The following is an 8346-nucleotide window of genomic DNA, read 5'->3' on the forward strand; positions in this document are numbered from 1 at the left end:
AGTAATGTCAAACTCTAGTCAGCCAATCATTACCGATTAACGACGATCAGCTGACAAATAAATAAATAAATCCCTGATATTCCTTTTACGAGATTTAATATGTAAACGCACTTATTGTGGAGGACACTACTCCAACAGAAACCACCTGGGAACAGACGCAGCAGGTGCTGCGCCTCTTCCAAGAGACGGAGTGCCTGTTGCGCCTCTTCCCAAGTTCTTTTCTGCGTATTTTTCGTATCTTTTCATATCTTTTCGAGATTCACTTCCAAAGTTTCTCCGAAAACCCTACTTCCTCCACGTGATTAGTATAAATAGGAGCCTTTGCTCCTCATATTTCTCACGCGAGTGTCCGCCCTTCTCTTTTCCCTTTGCATTCTAGACCACGTTCTTACTTTTTGGCGTCTACGTGCTTGAACTTTCGACCACGTAAGCTCGGATCTTTCTGAGTACCAGCCTCGTTTGCATGACCGGCCAATTTGACCAACTCCACCATAATCAACTTAATCAATCTTAATCGTTTTTCTCTTACGAGGGCACTTTTGCTACATTCGAGTCGAGCATCACTAAAACATAAACTTAGTTCATCTCGTTTCGTCAAACATGGAAGTCTGAGGGTGTAAATCCTTCTTTATTTTTTGTTATTTACTTTTTGTAATCATCATGTAAGATTTATGTCGAAAGTACTTCTAAAACCTATTTGTAAAACCATGTTTGAAACCTTTTTTTACGAATTATCAGAAGACAGACGTCGAGAAAGGACGCGAAATTGCCTCTTCGAAGGGGACGCAGATCGCTGCGCCTCTTCGTGAGGCTGCCGCAGTTCTTGCTTCCTTTCTTCTTCCTTCGTCTTTTGATAATTCGATTGTTTTGTTTCGTTATCAATTGTTCATTGTTTCTTTAACACGATTCTAATTTAACATATTATTTATCATCATTTATTATTTAATTCATCATTAAATCCCGACTTAAATCCCTTATAACTAATATTTGCGAGTTTTCGTCATTAAATTGAATCCGGGTTGTAGAGATTCGATTCATTCATATTGAATCTCTGGAATTCGATCTTTGGTATATTTCCATCTGTTTATCCGTCATTAGTTCTTCATTAATTCGTTATGTCTAACCTAATTAGTTCACCCATGTCACTAATCAATCTTTCATTCATATAATTAATTCGTTTACATTCGTTTCATCCATGCTTTATCGCTTTTATGACTCATTCGCATGTAAATAATATGTTAATCACTTTCATCCGAGTCAAATATCATAATCAATCATTAAATTCACCCACGAATATTAACGATTTGCAGTTACGGCTTCACAGCCAGAACTCAGCCTTGGAACAGACGCAGCAACTGCCGCGCCTCTTCTAGAGGGCGCAACTCTGCTGCGCCTGTTCCAGGTTGATTTCTGTTTCTGAACTTCCGTTCTGCTTTGACCTAGTTTAATTAGTTTACGTATGTAATTAACTATTATTCGTATTATTGTTAATAATCTGTTCGTTCGTTCTTTTCTCAAATTATCCGTTTTAAAAGTATTTTCGACATAAATCAATTAATCCGATGTAATTATTGTAATTTTCATTATTTTATTATTGTATTCCTTGTATAATATTGTTTGTATGCCTTCACATGTAATCAATTTAAATCCCTACTTCGACCCAATTGCATGTTAAATTACGTGTTTACCGACTTAGTCTAATTCTTCACATGCTAGGATTAAAACTTGGATGTTGCATTGCATGCATATAATCGACAATATATCGAGTGTAGACAATTTCCCTAATCATTAGTAGAGGCCGCTATCGAGGCGGGCGGGATTAGGTGTTCGATCAAAAGAGCTTCCTAATACGTACCCTCACCCCTTACTCCAGATCTCTGTGAACATCCGTGTTCATTGGCATCCACGAGAGTCATTCTAGACATAGAATGCTAAGGGTAACGAGTTCTTGGTGTTCATGTCACTACTTTGTGTCTTGACATGGCACGAGGTATTCGAACGGTTTCCAATTTTCCACAATAAATTGGTGGCGACTCCACAAATGCAAACGCTTGTTCTCCTCCCAAGCGCCTCCGTGGGCCCGCGTCCACAAGAACAGTCTTCAAAATTCAAATGGCTATGAAGGGGTATCATCTGCGGTCTGCTAAATAACTAGGTGTGTCTGCAGGCTATGCAAAAAAGTGATTCTGAAGTAATTGATGATAGCATGTTTTCTGATGTTGCACCTGACTTGGAAATTTCTCAAGCGGTGGAATTAGTGAAGGACTTCAAAGAGGTATTTACAAAGGAGCTAGAGGAGGTAGTTCTCTTATGTCAGGGTTACTGAACTTTGCTTCATTGCCTTCAGGCTGGCTGTTTAATGCATGTATCCAATATCAGTATGAGACTTGATCTCGAAGTTGGTTGTTGCGGCCTGATCTCAGTCATTTGTTTTACTTTTTTTTTTTGTAAGGGATATACGAGTAAATTTTACCGATTTACTATTATAGTATATTACCGTTACTGGGATGATAAACTTATTCTGTATAAATAACACGTCTAAGATTCGAAGATTAAATAGTGATTAAGTACTCTCCTATAGCATGGATCTGATATTCGATCAAATCAACTTTTTTAACTATCCGAATTTTGATATGCGAATATATCGGATGAAATATACGTGATCCAAACCGTATTACCAAGCTCTTTAAAACTCAAATAAAAATTTATGGAGAATCATCAAGTTAAAGTATCTTGATCAAGGCACAAAAAATATAAATCCAAAAATGACAAAAATGCAATGTAATAATTGAAATGCGAGTTAGGGAGTTAGAATATTTACAAATGGTGGTTTAGGGAGGACTCCACCAAACTCTCATCCAATGTGAAATGTCAAGAGGGCATGTTCAAGGTGTTGTTGATGTTACTCAACACCTTGAAGAAGTAGTCGAAAGCTTGTTCATTATCATGATAAAGATCTTCAATAGACCTTTGCACTTGTTGTTCTCCATGATGGTCTTGATTCATAGCATTACCAATATAGGGATTGAATATCCCTTCAAACTTATCATCCCAAAGACCGCAAACCTCGTCTACTTGATCACTAAAAATTTCTTGAGTTGATAGAGACAACTCTCCTTCTTTCTTATTTTGGCCAATGAGGCCATCTTCATTGTTGAACTTGGGTGAGCTTTTCAAGCTCTCGTTGTTGCTATTCCTTTGCTCATTGAACAGAGCATCATCAATTTTCTTTTTCCATTGAAATTCCAACTTCTTCCTTTCATCTTTCCGGCTATAGTGATCAACCATAAAACATGGTTCATGCAATCGGGGAGCTCTCATGGTCTTGTCAATATTGAAAGTAATGGTTTCATCTTCCACTTCAAGGGCGAGCTCTCAATGCTTCACATCTATCACCGGTCCCGCGATGTGCAAGAAAGGTCTTCCTAAGATAATAGGAATGTTGGAGTCTTCTTCCATGTCAACAATAACAAAATCCACCAGGATGAAGAATTTTCCAATTCTCACGGGAACATCTTCCCATACCCCTAGAGGTGTTTTTGTTGATCTATCCGCCATTTGAAGCGTGATGTTGGTGCATTTAAGTTCTCCCATCCCTAGCCTCTTACTCACCGAGTATGGCATAACACTAACACTTGCTCCTAGATCACATAAAGCTTTGTTGATCGTAGTGTCACCAATAGTGCATGGGATGGAGAAACTTCCCAGGTCCTTAAGCTTTGGAGGTGAGCTCCCTTGGATAATGGCACTACTTACCTTAGTGAAGGCAATAGTCTCAAGCTTCCGGATTGATTTCTTCTTTGTAAGGATATCCTTCATTTACTTTGCATAGGCCGGAACGTGATTGATTTACTCCGTGAAAGGAATCGAGACTTCTAAATTCTTCACAATCTCCATGAATTTTCCAAGTTGGTCATCAAACTTAGGCTTAGCTTGACGACTCAGGAATGGAAGTCTAATCACAATGGGCTCCTTCTCTTTGGCCTTTTCTTCACTTTTCTTTGAAATTTCTTGAGTGAGGGGTTCTTTTTCCTTAGAGTTTTGCACAACTCTTTCCTTGTCACTAGCCTCCACAATTTCATTCTCAACTTGCTTCTTTGGCCCTTCATAACTTGTTCCACTTCTCAAGTGGATGGCACTAACCGTTTCATGTCTTGGGGGATTACTCTGAGGTGGTAATTGCCCCTTTTGTCTTTGAGAGCTTGAAGATGCTAGTTGGGTCATTTGAGTTTCCAACATTTTTGTGTGTGCTAGGATGTTGTTGATGGTGATGTCTTTTGCTTGGCTATCTTTTTGCATTTGAGTGAAAAATTCTTGTTGATTCTTTTGCATTTGGAGGGCCGCTTTTTGAACATCAAAACTTTGGTCATTTTGTTGATTGTATGGAGTTTGATTTTGGTAACCTTGGTTTTGGTTGTAAAAGGGTCTTTGATTTTGGTTTCTCATGGGAGGTGGGGTGTATATTGGTTGAGGGTTTTGAACATTTAAGCTTTTATATGAGAGATTTGGATGAAACTTGGTGTTTTCATTGTAATAATTTGAATAAGGGGTATCACTTTTGTATGCTTGAAAAGCATTCATTTGCTCACTAGTCCCCCGACATTCACTTTGGTCATGTCCCAAAGTTCCACAATTCTCACATATACCACTTGGGATTGATGAAGATGCCACCATGGTATTAACATGTTGCTTTGGTGATTTTGAGGCTTCTTCAAGCTTAGCCATAGCCTTTTCAAACTTCAAGTTGATGGTATCAATGTGAGCACTAAGTTGAGCACCCAATTGAGTAATAGAGTCCACTTCATGCTTTCCTCCTCTAGTAGCCTTGCGAGGCCTACTATATTGTGAATTATGGACCGCCATTTCCTCAATCTTGTTCCAAGTTTGATTATCGTCAACTTCCGTGAACATACCATTTGATTCCATGTTGAGAATGTTTCTTGAGTCTTCATAAGACCATTCTAAAATTGTTGTACCAAGAACCACTCGTTAAGTCCATGATGAGGACATGTGCGACAAGTTCCTTTGAATCGCTCCCAAGCTTCATACAAAGATTCTTCGTCCCTTTGCTTAAAACCCGTAATTTGAGCTCTTAGCATGTTAGTCTTTTCCGGAGGGTAGAATTTTTTGTAGAAAGCTAGAGCCAACTTCTTCGAAGAGTCAATTCCGAGAGTAGCCTTATAAAGTCTCTTTAACCATTGTTTCGCGGTACCAATTAGAGAAAAAGGAAATAAGACCCATCGAATTTGGTCTTGAGTCACACCGGTTTGTGAAATCGCATCACAATAGTCACAAAAAGTCTCCATGTGAGAATGAGGGTCTTCACTAGGCATCCCCCCAAATTGGCTTCTTTCGACTAATTGGATAAATACGGATTTAGCAATGAAATTTCCGGTTAAGTTTTGTGGTGTGGGAGTTCCATTAGGTAGATTCTCCTCGGTTGGTACGGAATGTGATGAAAACTTAGGCATTGTGGGTTGATTTTGTATTGGGTTCTCCTCACCTTATCTTGCAAAAGGATTGACGGACTCAAGAGTATTTGAAGGAATATCTACAACCTCACCAATACCTCTCAAAGTGTTTCTAGCAAGTCTTATATTGGTTGTCAAATTCCTTTCACTTTCGTGATCAATGGGTAACAAGTTACCTTGTGATCTTCTAGACATGCAAAATATCAAACAACTCGAAAACAATTAGAACAACCCTTGAGGAGTTTTCTTCCCCAAAGCAAAGAAAGACACAACTAATAACAATCAAAGAAAATCAAATCAAGTTAACACCGTCCCCGGCAACGGCGCCATTTTTGGTCGAGATTCGTTTTGAACTTAGATTTCGGTTACTTGTCGTTAGGAGCACCTAGACCAAAACAATATTTATATCTTCACAAACAACTCTACTATTAGTAAAGAGGTAAGTAAAGGTCGGATCCCAAGGGACGAGTATTGATGTAGGATTTTCGATTGCAAGTAGTGGTGTCTAGGGGTGTCACAATTTGGGTTGAGATAAGAAGATCACTAAACTAAATAGCAATAAAAGTAAACAAGCAAGATGATTAAAACAAGATGTAAACAATTGATTAAAAGCACTAGGGTGTCATGGGTTCATAAGGGATTCATGGGATTCGATCATACAAACATGTTATCAACTAGATGCAAGCAATTATTGTTGTGATGGGATCGAGTTAGTGTATATCTTACAATCCCTAGGAAGGTTTGGGTCCCGGAGCCGAATCGATTAGATTGTACTGTTAGTAATCTATATCTCATTATATCGACATATTCATATATGTTTCAATTTAATTTAGTCATAAAATTAATTTGGATCTTATGCATGCAAACATGAATAAAGATGAAGAAGAAATCGACATTCTTACAATAGAAATTTCGGATTATTGGACACAAATGAGTTCTCCTACTCACTTGTTCTTGAGCTCTCCTAATATGGATGAACAAAGATTCAAGGGTAGAATCTCTCCCAAAGATGAATACCCGAGGTAACCCCTTAAAAGATTAATATTATTAATACTAGAACAATATTAATCTAAATAAAATTGACCCAAAATATTGAATTTGGTCTCTTATTTTCGGTTAAGAGAAGGGAGAAGAAGAAGTAATAATCTCTCTAAAAACTCTCTATTTTTAGATGTTGTAAGAATGAATAATACACAAAAAATTTGTTGTAGTGTATTAGGTAAATTATAGAGAAAACCCTTTGGTCTTTTCTAAAAGGAAAATCGGGTAGGGGGAGGGTAAAGGGGCCAATGCATGACCAAGGTGTTCTTCACAAGAGTAACTAGGTATGCATGGCTAGTATTTAGGTAAATGATTATGCTTTCCACTTAAAAATTAATTAACACAATATTTAGCCTAAATCACCCTCCATTTCGGTCAACATAAGATAAAATGGATTCCATTTTATCTTTGTCAATTTATCAATTTGTCACATGTCACAAGTCATGTAAAATTGTTATGCATTTTTAACATATTAAAAATCAACGTATTAATAAAAATACGTCATGTAAAGAATCGACTTAGTAATTCATAATTACTTGTACCAAAATGATTTGCCAATTATAAATCACAACATCTTGTATTTATAATAAAATATTCATTCAAATTCAATTGTTTCCGTAAACAATAATTTTATCTAAGTAATAAAACAATTCGATCACTTAGACCTTATCTTATTTAATCAAATTATAATGAGATACGTAAATATTACTTCCAAAATTGTCCGTCAATTTTAAGTAATTTAATTAACCTGTATCATCATACGATCAATTAAATAATCAATTAAGACTGTTACCTTTTAGGTATGACCTAAGGGGATCAACTGATCACCATCGTCGCACGACAGTAATGTCAAACTCTAGTCAGCCAATCATTACCGATATGTGTGGACCGGTTGACAGTAAAATATTACTTCCCAATTGTATTCTTAAAGTGAGACTTAAATATGTGATCATCATGATCGACAGTTGTGATCGCATTATTGTCGGAGGACACATATTTTAACAATCTCCCACTTGTCCTCGACAAGTGTGCGTCACCAATTCTCTTGTCCTATTACTATCTCCCACTCAATGCAAGGTGTCTTTCAGGTCGTACTTGCAAGTGATCATATCGAGAGTGGTTTCCTCGATCTGGAGAATAACTGATTGACCGGATTTATCTACCATAGATATCTTCCGAGCGTGGCCACGCATTTCCAGTTCATTACTCCTCGAGTGGCCGTGAGATATTGTTATAACCCTGACTAGGGGTGGACAATTCCTATCGCACTTATTCCCTTCGACTAGCCACAGCCATCATAACCCAAAATATGCCCATTTGACCCCATTTACGAAGGTCGTAGTAACACAAATCAAAGTTAATTTGAAACTGTGCCATCTTAGGTGAACAGTCTTTAGTCAAAAGAATCGACTCATTTGAATACTATAGTAGCTCTCGCCATGACCAGGCTATATAAATTTGCCAGAACACTATAAGCGGTCATAAGGCCCGACAAAGTGTTCCTAACAGTCTGCTTATGTGATCGACTAGTCATCACACATGACTTCATGGCACTTGAACTTGCCATCAATCGCATCAGACTCTAGTCACTTCGAGACATCACCTCATCTAAGTAACTATGGGCGAATACAATGCTAATCCGTGTTCACTTTAACGGGGTTCAATTGTCTCTACAACCCGTTTGGATGTAACAAGGTATAAGGTGTGTTAATGATAACTCAAACGACGAATGTCAACATCACCTTTGGGTAGTCAATGTCATATTATAACCTTGTGATGTATATCGTAAGTGCGTAAACACTAGTCGTTTGCAATAGATGTTTAACATACCATG

General features: G+C 37.6%; 1 non-coding gene across 1 annotated transcript; it reads left to right on the forward strand.

Moving 5' to 3' along the window:
• Nucleotides 1–4992: 4992 nt before the first annotated feature.
• On the forward strand, nucleotides 4993–5099 carry LOC141593687 (small nucleolar RNA R71). Its single transcript, XR_012521757.1, has one exon. It is a non-coding gene; the product is annotated as a small nucleolar RNA R71 (small nucleolar RNA).
• The last annotated feature ends 3247 nt before the right edge of the window (nucleotides 5100–8346 follow it).

Source organism: Silene latifolia, chromosome 7, assembly GCF_048544455.1.
Source record: "Silene latifolia isolate original U9 population chromosome 7, ASM4854445v1, whole genome shotgun sequence".
In the NCBI taxonomy this organism is placed as follows: domain Eukaryota; kingdom Viridiplantae; phylum Streptophyta; class Magnoliopsida; order Caryophyllales; family Caryophyllaceae; genus Silene; species Silene latifolia.